Genomic DNA, 16,290 nt, shown 5'->3' on the forward strand with positions numbered 1-16,290 from the left:
GGTATCCCTCAATGCAAACAAGCTGACACTTAAAATTAATCATCACACACACATCAGACATTATTGCTTATTTTATTCATTAAGACTTCACAAAGAATTTCACTTCTGCAATCAACCTTTCAGGATTACCCAGGATGGGATAGATTTCCCTCTTATGTGCAACATAATTTCTGTTGCAGATCTTGATTTTTGGACTCACCAAATTTTGTTGGAATTGTTTCCTTATGGAACTGCCTTCTTATTGGACTGTGAGCCACATGAAACAAAAAACATCATGGTTTATTGTGTTTTATATCTTCAGCACAATACATGCTCATAGTAAAGGCTCAGAAGATGATGAATGACTTGTATAGTAGGAAGAACACAAGCTTTGGAGCCACAGAGATCTGTGTTCAAATTAAATACTTACTAGCTCTGCATCTGCAAACAACTTAGCTTCTTGGAGACAGTTTCTTTATAAATAAGGATAATTCCTTTTTATTAGGATTAGGGATAGTATTATACATAGAGTTTATTGCAGTGTCTAAAACCTTGTTCTTATTATCCTAAAAAAAATTTAATAATTTTACTGCAAAGTTAGAGTTAGCTGGCCGATGCAGTTTTCCCCCTCAGGAATCATATTAACTCTTAAGAAAATATCATCTGTGCTTATGTTTACCTAAAGGTAATCTCTTTCTGAATTTCTCCTGAAGGAGCCATATCTTCCTGAACCACCTACGTTGTCTGTAACACCCAGCGAACACTTAGAGACGTTTTTCCTTGTAGTTTAACCAACTTCTTTACTTTTCTGTGCAAATAGATTATAAGTATTTTGAGGACAATAGCAATGTCCTCAAAATATTTTTAAATTCTTTTCCTGTCTTCCCATACATTGTCCCCTCTTTTATTTATTTATTTTTCCTCATTTCAAGTTTTAATCAAAGCTTGTATATAAGATTACTTTATTCCTGCACCTTCTCAATTGTTTCTTCCTTGTATTTGCCCTTTTCCTTTCCTACTTGGAGAGATTTGGCTTTCCGTTCAAGGATCTTTTTGCGGTCTTTGTCCAGTTTTAGCCTAGTGATAACCGCCTTGCTGGGGTGAATGCCTACATGGACAGTTGTGCCATTAGCCTTTTCCCGCTGCACCCGTTCAATGTAGATTACGTATTTCTTCCTGTAAACCTGGACTACTTTGCCAATCTGCTGACCTTTATAGTGTCCTCGTACAACCTGAACTTCATCTTCCTTTCGGATGGGCATGGATCGCACGTAGTACTTTTGTCTCAGCTCTTTGGAAAGAGGGGAGGACATAATCTTCCTGCGAATGTGGGAAGGTGCATTGAAATGCCTTTTGCGATTCTTGCTTCGGTCGGAAGTCACAAAGGGATTGAACTTCATTTCGGCAGCTCCTGCTTAGGTGATGGCCGCAAAAGGGACTGTCCCCTCTTTTAAATTGAGATCTCTGCATGAACTAATAGATCAATAAATAAATGTTGATTTATGATGATGCATGGGGCAGTGGCAACTGGAATACTATGACTCTCAGAGAGTCTATCTCATTTGGAGTAGAATCCCAGCCAATAGTTAATGCAAAGATTGCACTGGACATGAAGGGGAACATAAAAGAGATATAAGATGTGGTGCCTTCTTGGCAGGAGCTGACAATCTATTTGGCAAGATAAAGCATGCTTAAACAGAACCGTTAAGCAGTAGTACTAAACAGAATGTGATTAAGTCTCCACCGTGTTCAGAAGAAGAGAAATTAAAAATTCATGCAAGGGAGGCTGAAGAGAAGAGATTGTTGGGAGACTCCAAGGGGAAAGAGGCATAACCTCATGGGTATCTGAATGTTTATGATGTGCCAGGCATAGTGATGAGTGATGAACATGTTTTCTAATGTGTGTGTGTATATGTGTGTATGTGTGTGTGTGTGCATGTGTGTATGTAGTAGTTTTATGCTTTCATTCAATAAACATTTTTTAAAATGTGCTTAAAAGACACAAAACATAAAATTTCTCATCTTAACCATTTTTAAGAGTGTAGTTCAGTAATGTTGAGTATATTCATGTTGTTGTAAAACAGAGCTCCAGAATTATTTTGTCATGCAAAACCGAAGCTTTGTAGTTGTTAAACAAGTCCCCATTTCCCCCTTCCTCAGAGCATGTGTTCTTTTATCTAATCCTTATAACAAATTTGTGGGATAGTTTTAGGAATGCCATTTCACAAGGAATCAAACAAAGCTTAGAGTTTAAGAAATTTTTCCAAAGTCTTATAATTAATAAAGATAAAACCATGAGCCATTGATCAGGAAAGGAGTAAACTGTTAGGAACACATCATTTCAGGTGAGATACAATAACTGCATTTTGTTTTTTTGCAGGTGTTGGTTTTTATGGACCATATATGGGCATTGTAGTTCTTGCCTCTAAAATGTGCCGCACAGCACCTAATGCTGCTCTACTTTCAGTACTTCTTTCTAGAACTAAGGTCTCTGCTGTCTCAAATGATGCTGAGGAGAAATGCTGCCAGATTGAGAACATCAGAAAAATGGTGTGGGTTCCTATGTTCACATTTTGGGCCTATGATCCTGCCAGGCCACAAGGTATCAAAGACTGTTCTTTAGGGTGAGGGATGTTGGATCAAGTTTGAAATCTTGCTAGAAATTTTCATAGGCAAGAGAGAAGGCACTTAAATGTGTCTTCATGGACCAGAAGAGCTGGCCTATTGGGTTGATAGTGTCAAGGGCAAGGGAGAAGCTGGGTGAAAATTTGGGCCAGATTTTCAGGATGACAGGAAGGAAGTGAAGCTAAAATACAAGATCTATATGTTGTCTCCAACCTGGAAGAACCCTGTGTTGGCCAAGGTCTTATAAATAGCTTTTTACTATTTAGACACATCCTGGCAATAGATTAGGCCACAGGAGTTCTACAAAGGAGTTGTTTAAGAAAAGTGCTGGGGTAGCAGATGTACTTGGAAGGATAAGGCAGGAGTGGAAATGATTAACTGTTGTGAAATAATGCATTTTATTTGTCAAGCACTATGTGAAATGCTTTATGTAAATCTTGCCTAATTCTCAAAATGACTTTTTATGTTAGGCATTATTGTCCTTCTTTTACAAACTATGTCTCAAAAACATAAAGAATTTGCCAGAGGTTACTGGGTTGGTTATTAAACAAACATCTCTCAGCTTTAAACCCAACTATCTGCATTTTGCTTTTTGATACATTTGCAAACCATGTTTCTGCTTTGTTGGTTGGTTGAACCCTGTTTGTTGGGGGTACTAAAGGAAATTGCAAGCAGGAGGAGGTAGATGAAACGTTTTCTTTCTTTTTTGCTGTTGCTTTGTTTTTCCTACTATTCGCTTTCTGCTGGCTTTCTTTTCCCATGAGTATCACCCAACAATGCCCCTTCACTCCTGCAGCAGTTTGTTTCAATAGCAGCAGAGGAGTCCAGTCTGTAGTTTTCCTGACACTCAAAGAGTCAGCACCAGTCACTGTCTCCCCTTCTTCAGGTATCTGGGACCCAGCATCAAGGGATGCCTCCTTCTGCTAAGCTCAGGGACTCAGCACCATCTGAGTATCAGCTCCTCCTCAGGAGTCTGTGGTGTCTGTGCTCCAGGCTTCTAACTGCTAATAATTCTAATATCTTTGTTTTGTTCCTCCAATTCTAGGAATGATTGCTACCTCTATGATACCTTAGAGTTCTCTTTCTGCCATTTCAGTACTTAGTTACCAACTTTAACAAAATTAACAATCCTTTAAAATAATTTCTTCCTGTTTACCCTGTGTGATTTCTGGCTCTTGGCTGGATTCTAGAATAATTAAATAACTATTACTACTGCTAGTCATCATCATATTCATCGTCATCATCATCATGGCCTTCATTTATTATTTAGCATATGTTTATAATGTGGTAGAATTAAATTCCTTGTAGTGGATGTGGGTGGAATGCCCATCTACTTTTGCACATATTCTTTTCTTGGTACCCATCAGGCTACCTGTGGGATGAAGCAGAATCTTTCAGAGGCATACGCAGTTTGATATTGCTAGTGCTGGTAGTGTCTATTAGCCCTGACTTGAATTTTTTAATCTATATATTCAGTGCTAATTAGGCCCCAAAGCAATTCCAGCAAAGGTCTTTATAAGGACCAGGGCTACGTTTATTTTTTCCCATTGAATCTGCAGGGCCAAGAACAGTTTCTCGAGTGCATGGTAGGCATTTAGTATGCATCTGTTGAACTAAAGATTGAATGAATGCATGAGCAAGGCTTAGGAGTATTAGAATCTTATCCTTTCCAGTGGATGGATTCTGGAAAGTGATTTCTTGGATGTCTGGCTTTCTTCCTGATTTGTACTTATGTTCCCATCTGGGACTCAAGCCTTGAACTGAAACCCAGTGTGTTCAATAGAGGCCTGGAAACCATTCTATTAAATAGAACATCTCAACCCCACACTTCTTGTCTCTTTCACTATCTGTGCCATTTGAGTTGTTGGCAAAGGAATGTGCTTCCAATCAGATGGACCCTCTTTGAACCATGGTATTACTGCTGCTGCTGGCATTACTCTTCCTGCTTCTGGGCTCCACTCTATATGTCTCTATGGAAGGAACCCCACCCTGATCATTGGGGAAGGCCTCTTTGCCACTGGGATTTTTACAGCAGCCAGCCTCTCCTCTATGATTTCAGCTGTTTGAGCTACCTCTGCATCTGCCCCAACCCTCATTCCCTCAACCCCACCAGGGATGCTGGCCCATGCTCTTTTCTCTGCCAGCCTTTGAAGTTCCTGCATGTCTCATGGTTAAGGCTACACAGTTTGGTGTGTTTATAATTCAAGTATTTTTCATTGCTGCTCATTATATACAGCATAAGTCAAACAAACAGAATTTCTTCTCGATCTGACCTTAGACATAAAATAAAAACTGCCTTTGCATTTAAATACATTTTTCGTGGCCATGTTTATGCATAGACAAACTTTCCTTGGGATACTGAAAGAAGAGTATATGAATATACATACCTATATTTGTAATTCAACATGACTTAACATTATTTCCTCCAGTTGAAATCAAACATGATTTAAAATTTATCTCATGTAAGATTTATCTCATGTAAGATTTAAAATTAATCTCATGTTTAGTTTCAACTTGTTATTGTGTTGACTTATTTTTTACTTGCAGAGAAGAACATTTCCATGGGTAATATCACTTGATTGACATCTTTCTGGTTTTGCTCTCTCTGTCTAAAATATCAGAGAACAGTAGAAATTTCTGCATGACTCAGAATGTTGAAAAGCTTTATATGATAGTAACACAGCATAACAGTATATCCTGTGATGATTTTTCTTTTAATACTCAGAGTTCTGGTTGTCAGGTTGTACTAGGAAGCTTTTCAAGATGGGATGCCTTTGAAGTAACCACATAGTTGCTTCTCTCCTTTTTCTTCTATGATTACTATTTCTTTAAAATGAATAAGTAGGTGACAGATTTTATGCCCGGAACCCAACAATGAGAACCCCACAGAACAGGGATAATTGAAACACAGATATGTGAGCAGATGGAGAAAAATATCAGCAGGAAATGACCCAATGAAGTGTTGACAAGTAGAATATGGTCTGCTGGAAAGTGTATAGCAGGTAGTAGGGACCCAGCAGTAGGTCTAGAGTACAGATATTACTTCCTCAGAAAACTAGGAAAGGCAGACAGTGGTTTAGGTAAGATAGGAATAAGAGACTCAGGTCCTGGATCAACAGTTAGAGATCAGGAATGCAAGAGCTCAAGTTCACGTAGGTTGACTGAATGTTAGGGCATTGAGCTATGGCCTAACCCTCTGTGATCTTTTCACTAGTAACTGGGGCAAGCAATAATGATCAGTAATTTAGGAGTAAAGTTGGACATAGTGAGTTGGGTCTGATTTCCCTATGTGTATGATTTAGAAATCACAACATTGCTATTAAGCAAAAGTGAGAAACAGTCTAGGAGAAAGGACTTAGCAATATTCTTTCCCCAGATAGTACCCCCTCCACTTTTCTTCTTCTTGTTTTGAGACTAGTTGGAATTAGTTGGAAGGGACCTGGGAAGTTATTGTTATAACACATTTGTGAATATCAGGTTTGGTGTGGAGTAGTATTTGATTTCTGAGGTATGGATGATGATTTGTGACCAATTAAATAGCTAAAGTTTCTATAATTTAGAAGTTGTCATCTAGCTGTAATTTTGCCCTCCCCTTCCCTCAACCTGAGATACCTGGCAATGTCTGAAGACATTTTTGCTTCTCACAACAGGGGAAAGGGGAATAGGAGTTATTATTACTTCATCTGGCCCCAAACCCCAGGCGATAAACTGGTACTGGTCTGTGGCCTGTTAGAAACTGGGCCATACAGCAGGAGATGAGCAACTGGGTGAGCACTACTGTCTGAGCTCCGCCTTCTGCAGATCAGCGATAGTTGATTGTGAACCCTATGTGAATTATGCATGTGAGGGATCTAGGTTGCATGCTCCTTATGAGAATCTAAGTAATATCTGATCTAAGATGGAACAGTTTCATCCTGAAAGCATCCCCCATCCCTGTCCTTGGAAAAATTGTCTTCCACGAAACTGGTCTCTGGTGCCAAAAAGATTGGGAACCCCTGATCTAGTAGGTAGAGGCCAGTGATGCTACTAAATAGTCTACAGTGCATAGGAGTCTTCCACATCAAAGAATTATCCAGCCCAATGTCAATGGTGCTGAGGTTGAAAACCCCTGCTATAAACCAAACAGACTGTCATTCCTTTTTTTTTTTTCTTTATCCTGGGATTCTTTGTCATTGTGGGCATGTTTCTTGGACAGTTGCTATATCCCATAAATATTTTAAACTTGTTCTGAATATAACAGAATCATCTTTCAGCACCAGTTATCCACTCCATTTCCACAGGTTAGCATTCTCTGGCTATGGCATGTGTGTTTGGGAGTATGTAGTTCATAGTAGCAGAGCAGAGTGAAACTGCAGACATTCATAGACCTTCTAAAGGGATTAACACATGACCTTCCCTTTCAGGGCTTTCACCATCTGAGCTACTAAATAAAATAGGTACTTTACCTAGAGATGCAAAATGTCTCTCTTTTTCTCCAAGCTTGAAACTGCAATGTGACCTAATATGTTATTTTTAATGCAGATTAGTTTCTTCAATGCCAAGGCATAAAATCTGGAGTGAAATCCTATTATTCTTGCAAGCCGATGTGCATATTCTCTTCTCAGTCACAAACAACTTGGAGACTTGGCCTTGATTTTATGGCATCTAATTATGCTAGGACCACTAATAAAATGGGCACTGACTGACAGAAGTTGAATGACCTTTGTTAATCTGGTAACCAGCTGAGTTCACTTAGGCCTAGTTGACTTTTTTTAGAGGAATTATTCTGTAATTGGACATTTCTATGCCTCTTATATTTTAGATGATTGAGGGACTTGATAGGTTTATTCTCCCTTGTGATCTTTGGGTGCTTTTTATGTATATATCACATACAATCATAGACTTGAAAAAAGACTTGAGTGAGGTCAGCAAGCTACTGTACTCAGACAAATCTGTCTTGCCACCTTCTTGTTTTTGTAAAATAATATTTTATTGGAACACAGAAATGCTCATTCATTTACATATTATCTGTGGCTGCTTTTACATTAAATAGGCAGAAATGAGTAGTTGGGACAGAGATGATATGTCCTGCAAAGGCTAAAATACTTATTATCTCTCCCGTGACAGGAAAAGTTCATTGACCCCAACCTAATCCCACTTCCTCATTTTGCAGATAAGAAAATTGAATCCCAGAGAGACTGACTAGACCAAGGCACACCACTAACAAAAAATACAGGTTAAAGCATGATTAATACATGTTTTGAGAAATGAGGATGATGAATATCAGACCACTGACAAGCTAGGTTCTAACAGCAAAATGAGGAGGAAAAAAACATATTCTAAATAAGTTGATTTACTCAAAGACAAAAAAAATCTGGCTTGATTGATTTACTTCTCCCCTGAATAGATCGGTTGCCTTAATGTCACGCAGATATAGCTGAAGCAGGACTTAAATCAAATGACATCACAATTTGATGCAGCTAGATATCTATTTTCCAAAGACTGGCAGCATATTTGTTGGTCAGCCTCCTGAGTCTCAGTATTATATTCCTCAAAAGTTGAATTATTGATGGTAAGTCAGAGAAGACACTTTGGCAATTGCTGAAATCTTGAATGTATTAAGACTGACTGTCCCTGTGTTCTGCTGTGGCGCCAGCTGACAGTGATGAAATCTATAGAAGTAGGGCACATTTCCATAACATGAATATTCAGGGTTTGTGATGCAAGAATTATTATTAAACCACTGGGAAGGAACACATTCTCATTATTTGATTGAATACTAAATGCTGCCTTTTAAAAATAATGCAGTATGAATACTTTGATAATGAGGAAAGAGATGCTTGAAAAAAACTTTTTTTCCTCTGGTACATAAGAAGGAAATTAAATTAAGTTTAAAATATATAGCATGTCTGCAGGAACTATTTTGGAACCATTAGCTATATTTCATCTAAATCTGTCTTACATATATTGAAGTATAATGAAACAGAAGCCTGAATAGAGTTTGATGTAAATGGTTTATATAAAAATAGATTATGTAAAGAAGCATGCTTAAGCATAAAGACCCCTGAAAACAAATAAAATGTCTATTACAAATAACAATTTTAAAAAAATCTTAAAAGAAGAATCCCGGTATTTGTTAGACATTAGATATGTTTGTCACTGTTCTAAGTTGGATGTGTTTGCTGCATTTCTGTAAATGATACAGTTTATACTTTTCAAGGATCCCTGGCACCTCTAAGGATCCTGGGTATCCCTCAACACGGGATGTACTTTATATATGATGACAGTTCAGACAGTTGAAGTGCCATCATATATGAAGTACATTCAGTTCCTCATAGCAAAGATGTTATGCATAGGAGATAGGAAAGAAAGGAAAATGATTTAATTCATTCATCCATCAAAAATGAATCAAACCTCTGCTACACACATGCCAGACTGTGCACAAGGCTCTGGTCCTACACAAATTAAATAAACACAGGGTTCTTGTTCTCTAAAAACTGATGATCTAAATGGGGGAGCAGACAAGTGAACAGGCAATTTCAATAGAGAGTGGTATGTATTCTGTAATAGAAATAAGCTCAGATGCCATGTGGACAATTTCTCTTCCTTTTTGCTAGTTTCTCATCATTTCTTCTAGCTCTTCTCCCCTAATCAGTTTAGTTGGGGTTGTCCCTTAGGCCCAGATTGGGTCTGTATCCTTTTGCATTGCTCTTCCTGTCTCCTCCTCCTTTCTTGAGTGTGCTAACTCCACTCTTTATTTACTAATTGGGTTGTGCTTCCTTGACTGCCCTCCCGAAGTTGGCCATCCCTTGTTAATGCTTTGAGTTTTCATTTCCTCCTTTTTCTTGTTCTCTTCTCACTTACAAAAATGAAGCCATCCGATGCCCTATTACTTAGGTTCATGGTTTCACTAGTAAACCAAATAGATATTGAGTTAACCCATCTACTAGGTGTTCCTAACTGTTATCACAACTATATATGGGCATCTACGTAGCAATTTTATTTTAAATGAAACTTCTTGCATAATACAAATCCTTTATTTAAAAAGATAGAGGGGTACAAGGCTGAAGTTTCAGACATTGTCACTGAAGGCTCCCTCTGGTTTCACTATTTAGGTAAAAAACAATTGAACAAGCAACTAGGGGAGATAAGGTCAGTGGGAGACTGGAACAGAAGTCGCAGACAATTCTTTTCAGCACAAAACTACTCATCTCGTACTTATTCTTCCCATATTTCTTAAAAGGACATCAGCTCTGTGTGGTGCATGGCAGTGGGATATATTGGGAAGATTCTGGATTTTTGGAATCATACTGTGTTCAAAACAGAAACTCAACTTTTGCAAAAATAAAAATGGATGTGCAAACACCTAACACACTGCTTGGCATCAAGTGTGATCTGTGATCAATACATGTGTTATTTTTTCTTTATTATTTTCTTTACTTCCTTCACTAAGAGAGATAATAAGCAGTAATCATTTACATATATCTGAGAAAAGAAGCTTTGCGAGAGAGCAACAAGTGTTTCTTGAACTGACTTCTACACAGAGTAAATTCAGAAACCAGCAGATCTACATTACTTATTCAAAGAGAGAACTGCATTGCAATAACACTCCTGGATGCATGGGGTGAATGACTGACAGCGAATACCTCAGTCATTGTGAGATGGTAACCTCTGAGTGAAAGGGCAGATACCTCCTCAAAGGTCAAACAGAAGCAAGACCGCAGGCAGCATTGTAGGGGAGGCAACTGCTGGGAAAGACACAGCAAGGAGGAGATACTATGGGATGCTTCTCTGTGAGGTACTATGACTGTATATATGCTTTGAGATATCAGATCCTCCTCACCAAAGAGCCACTCTGGAAGTTCTTACTTTGATTTCATCTTTTAGGATTTTAAAAAGCAGTACCCTGAAACTGTTTTGTTTGCTTTGCTTTGCTTTAATGGCTTAACAGCATTACAACATGGGTTTAAGTACAAGGCAGTTTAGAAAACCTTTAGAAAAATAAGTCAAGCAAAGTTCAAAAGAAAACATGAATATTATACTAATTTTACCTGCAGGACTCGGGGCAGAAGTGGCCAATCTTTATGGCAGAAGGCACTGCTGAAAGTTACTGTGTGACTGTAGCAGAGACAGTGAGAGGATGTGGTGCATCAGAAATTGTTGTTCTGATTGGGATGAGGGGAAAATATCTGAACCTACTCTCTCATTGAGCAGAGGGCCAGGAATAGATCCCCAAAGAAACAAACTAAACTCAATCATAGCAAAACATCCTCTTTCTCTTTCTTTCTGCTGCCACACAGAAGAGATGAGGTGGGAACGGTCCATGAAGATGAATGACTGCTTCCCAAGACACTGTGGTGAGGAGGCTGCAGAAAATGGCAGCAGCAATCACTGTGGAGAGAAGTAGATTCACTGCAAATGGTCAGACAATATCTGAACCATTCATGAGATCAAGAATACACATTGGACAACCTCTTGGGAACAGAAAGTTCAGAAAAGAACTAAGAAATGGGATGGAGATAGGGATACTCAATGATCTAGTCATAGGATCAAAATGGGAATGCAATTTGGAAGCAGGAGGCCTGATATAGGCAGCAGCCGCTGGAATTAGAAGCAATTTTAGGATGATTTCCCAAAGGGTAGAGACGTTCCAACAATAGCTTGATGATAAATTTTGTATTTTATCAGGGAAGCTTGACACTTCCCCTGGTAATCCATTCTCAGAGCTTCTGTTCCATCAAAAACTGTAGCTTCTTTGGTCTAGGAGTTTCCTGCATCTTATCTGAGAGGCAATAATACCTTCTGGGTTAACTGGGGACTTCATCAGAACCAGAGGGAGCTGACTTCAAGGAGTCATCATGATAACTGCTGGTGGTCACATTCTTTATTTCTGGGCATCACACAGAATTTAGTTTGTGACTCCTTTTCTATCTAACTGAGGGATGTGAATCATAATTACATATTTCATTTTTGTCATTAGACATGATAATAAACTCATTGCCATTATACCACAGGATTTAAAAGATAATCTGTCAGCATTTGTTTCTTTTTCTTTCTTTTTTTTTTTTTTTTCTGAGATGGAGTTTCGCTCTTGTTACCCAGGCTGGAGTACAATGGTGAGATCTCGGCTCACCGCAACCTCCGCCTCCTGGGTTCAGGCAATTCTCCTGCCTCAGCCTCCTGAGTAGCTGGGATTACAGGCACGCGCCACCATGCCCAGCTAATTTTTTGTATTTTTTTTTTTTTTTTAGTAGAGACGGGGTTTCACCATGTTGACCAGGATGGTCTCGATCTCTTGACCTCGTGATCCACCCACCCCCGCCTCCCAAAGTGCTGGGATTACAGGCGTGAGCCACTGCGCCCAGCCAGCATTTGTTTCTTATTGTTCAATGTAACCAACCTTATTAAAGATCCTGTATCAACAGTATTGTTTTGTTTTGTGGCATAATTAAAAATGTATTTCCGCCTTGTTTAAAAGTATACAAACATACAAAGCTGTCATATTTTTGGTAAAAATACAGTGATAGAATACATGGGACTTTTGATAACTTGCTGTTTTTTAAATGACAGAATTCAATTTTTTTTTGCTTCCTGAATCACAGTTGTGATTTGCTAAATCTACTATTAAAAAAACTAACTCATTAATCCAGACCTGTAAGAGGTCAGTGAGACAGATAAGGACATTTTTCTCAGTTTACATTCCTGGAGTGTGTCTATGTGCACAGCCTATGGAGCCAGGGGAAGCATGGGGAAGCCCAGTAAGGAGAAGATAGATGAGGAGAGGGATGAGGTAGACTGCTGTCAAAGGCCAAATGCGTCTGTGACTCCCTTTACTAAGGAAATGCAATATTTCAGAACTCTCTTTAAGGAGAGGACTATCTGGGTTCATTAGGGCTACCTTCCTCCTAAATAACTGCTGTGTCCTGCTGCTGGATCCCATTTGCCTTCTAGTGAATTGCTCACTCAAGTAGAGTTCAATACTCTACCAAGAAGACTTGTCTTAATGGAAACAACGACTGTTTGAAAGGACTTTGGGTCTTAATGGAGAGTAAGATCATGTGCCACACCCTTCAGCACATTCTTGCCAATTGGCAGGGGGTAAAAATTTCTCCTCTTATTGGTCCTTGACATTTCATAGGACAGATGCAGCATCCCAGGTAAATAGGATAATTGGCATGGTTGACTTCATTTTCACTTCTTATATTAGTTTACCAGGTCTGCCATAACAAAATATTGTGACTGGATGACTCAATCAACATAAATTTATTTTCTCACAGTTCTGGAGACTGGAAGTCATCCAAGTTCAAGGTGCCTGCAGCTTTGGTTTCTACCGAGGCTTTTCTCCTTGGTCTGCAGATGGCTGCCTTCTTGCTGTGTCCTCACACAGCCTTTTCTCTTTGTGCCAGCACCCCTGTGTCCCTTCCTCTTCTTGTAAGAAAACCAGTCCTCTTGGATTAGGGCCCCACCTGATGACCTTATTTATCCTTAGTTACCTCTGTAAAGTCTTTGCCTCTAAATACAGTCACATTAGGTGTTAGGGCCTCAACATATGAATTTTGGAGGATGCAATTCAGTCCAAAACATTTTGCATGCAGCTCCTGTTGGTAGAGAACATTAGTATAAATGTAGCGTGAGTAAAAAATAAACTTGATATTTTTGAGGCACTGAGAATTTAGGATTGCTTGTTAATGCAGCACAACCCAGTCTACTCAGATTAATAATCATGAATTGTATTTTCTCTGAGTTGAGCAGCAATATATTGTCTTGTTTAATGGGACAGGTCTTTTAGTAGGTCTGCACTCCTATGCACCTGTATATAATCAGATATACCAGACGCCTCAGAAAGGATGCTTGAGAGTCCTTTCAGGTGAGAGGTGCCAGCTGAAATTGCATCAGTGTTTAACTATTATTTATTGAGAACTCATTGTGCCAGGATCTAGAGATACAGTGGTAAATAGGACAAAATCTCCACTACATTCCTCATAGCCCAAAGGAAGAGAGATATTAAACAAATAAACACACAGATTAGTGTTTATTTTATTACAATTTAGGTAAATGCGGATAACATACTTTATGTCATTTTTTTCTTTTCAATTTCAGCTTCAAAGGGAACTGTTTTCTCATAAATGAAGCCTGGTATATCTAGAAATTAGGCGACAGTTCTCCATGGACACAGGCTGAGACTGAGAGTAGCATCTTGGGCAGGATGACTGAAATTGTGTTAGCTCTTTGCAGTCTGGTTTGGGAGTCATCAGCATGTGGATGATGACTAAAGTTATAGGAATGGTTGAGATTACCCATGCTGGGGTAGAATAAGGTTGGGTGTAAAAAAAGGGAGACCGCAGTATGAGCCTGAGAACACCAACATGTAAAGAACAGGTAGAGAATGAGGTTCATTCAAAGTGAGTGGAAACAGAACCCCTCGAAAGGTAAGAAGAAAGTTAAAAAAGTATTACTACAGAAGCCAAGTGAAGAGACCATTTTCAGGACTAGGAGACAGTGGACAGACCTGTCAAGGATTAAGTAACAGAACAAAAATGCGCACATGGGATTTAACAACAAAGGGGTTATTGATGACTTTAATGAAAGTAGTGAAGACAAAACAGACTCAGTGGGTTGAGGCATGAATGGGAGTTGAAGAAATACCTGTGGGGATGTGGTTATAGTTATTTTAAGAGTGTAATTGAGTTGTTTGTAACACAAAGAAGATAAATGCTTGAGGGGATGAATAGTCCATTTACCCTGATGTGATTATTACCCCTTGTATGCTTGTATCAAAATATTTTATGTACCTCATAAATATATACACTGACCATGTACCCACCATAGTTAAAACTAAAAATATTTTTAATATGTCTGTAAAGGAGAGGAGTAAAGCAAAAATCAGTTGGGAAGAATTGGAAATGAGAAAATTAAGGGTGAGTTTTTACCTTTTAAGAGGAGAGAAACAAATATGAATTCTGATGAGAAAGTATGTGACTTGAAGATGAGGAAAAGAGGGAATAATTCATAGAAGTGGGTCCTGTGATAACAGGAACAGGAGAAAAGGGGAGTTTAGTCAGGAAGGACTTCTATTGTTAAGAGTAGAGAAGGCTGAGATGATGGCTGGGGAGGAACATTTATAGATCTGTGGTGGAAAAGTGAAGAAATGTACATCTGATGATGTGGTGGTCTTTAGTGATATTTATCAGTTCCTTCTGGTTTCTTCAGGGGATTTTGGAATTGCACTTTCCTCCCTTCATGGAGTGGCTATGAGACTTACTCTCATCATTCAAATGTGGGCAACATCTTCTAGGTTGAAACCTCTAGAGCCACTGGGTGATCTGCCACATTTTCCTTTTGCCTTTGCCAAAAATGATTAACAGTGTTCCAAATGGTGACATCTTGATTAGCCAGGATCTTGACTGCAAACAGTACAGAGCAGACCCAGCTGATCCACAATGGACATATAGCCTGAGTTGAAAATAAACCTTGATTTTGTTTTTGAGCCACGGAGACTTTAGCATTCCTTGTTAATGCAGCATAACTTAGTCTATCCTAACCATAATTGTGGCTTGTGTTTTCTCTGACAAGTCAGAAAGGAAATCCTTCTAAGCTGAACTCTAGAGTGAAATTATTATTTATTTAAAAAAAATCTAGCTTATCAATCATGCTCACCAATGTTACACAATTGGTTGAAAACAGAAAAAAATGATTGACATGTTCATTTATGTCAGGATTTTAGTCTTTTTCCTCCACAAAGAAACAGTAATGACTCACAGTTATAACAGTACAGAATACCTTTCTTAAAATATGCAGAATAGATATGCTGTCTTGAGCAGTTTTTTTATAAGTAAAGGATAAGCACACCATTGACAAAGGAAACCTTTCTTTTTAAAAATCTACTTTTAAATATTCCCTTTTTAAATTGCCATAGAATAAAAAGATAAGGGTATAATATGGAGAAATAAAGTGAGGGAAGAGTGTATGGGCTCCTGGAGACATCAAGAATTGCTCTTCTACCAAAATATCAAGGCAGAGTTAGGAATTTCAGAACACAGAGGAAGAAAGTAGAAGACCAGATTTTGATTCATGATAAAAATATGTGAAAGCTAGTGGTTTTTCTAAAATTTTTAAACAGTTAACTAGTGTCTGGGTTAAAACAACTCCAATACATAGGGCCTGCAGCAGTTGTATCTCTCTCTCTCTCTCTCTCTCTCTCTCTCTCTCTCTCTCTCTCTCTCTCTCTCTTTCTCTCTCAAAAGCCTACACAATTCTGAATACAAACCTTATAACATGATTTACTAAGAGACTTTTTGGGTTTTGTTTCACTTAAATTTAGCATTTAAAAAATTCCTGAGTGAAATGCTTTTAGACAAGATGAAGCAAAAATTATCTTTCTCCTTAACCACAATTTTCACTCAGAATCATGGTTGTATATGTTTAGTTGCTCAGGGTTTTTTTTTTAAATGGAAAAAATGAAATTTCTTATATTCTTTTAATTTTTACTTCAGATGACATTCCAGGCAAATATATTGTTACCCCCTAGGGCTTCAGTCCTGATTTGGGATGAATTTAGGTAGAATCAGAGGTCCCTTACTGAAGCTGGAATTCTTAACAATATTCCCCAAAAATAGGAATATATAGGCAAGTAAGTTCATCTGAGAAGAAATCTATTTTATTTTAATTAATTTGGAAATATCTTATGTAGCTCCAAGAATTATGGAA

The 16,290-nt window shown here is 38.3% G+C and overlaps 1 long non-coding RNA gene and 1 pseudogene across 1 annotated transcript in view; one reads left to right on the forward strand and one right to left on the reverse strand.

Annotated features, from left to right (window-relative positions):
• Window positions 1–16,290, forward strand: part of LOC144578279 (uncharacterized) — a 480,728-nt gene that overhangs the window by 240,973 nt on the left and 223,465 nt on the right. The gene's annotated exons all lie outside the window — the stretch shown is intronic.
• On the reverse strand, window positions 911–1,385 carry LOC100409753 (large ribosomal subunit protein uL24 pseudogene; annotated as a pseudogene).

The sequence above is a fragment of the Callithrix jacchus genome, chromosome 11 (genome assembly GCF_049354715.1).
Source record: "Callithrix jacchus isolate 240 chromosome 11, calJac240_pri, whole genome shotgun sequence".
Lineage (NCBI taxonomy): Eukaryota > Metazoa > Chordata > Mammalia > Primates > Cebidae > Callithrix > Callithrix jacchus.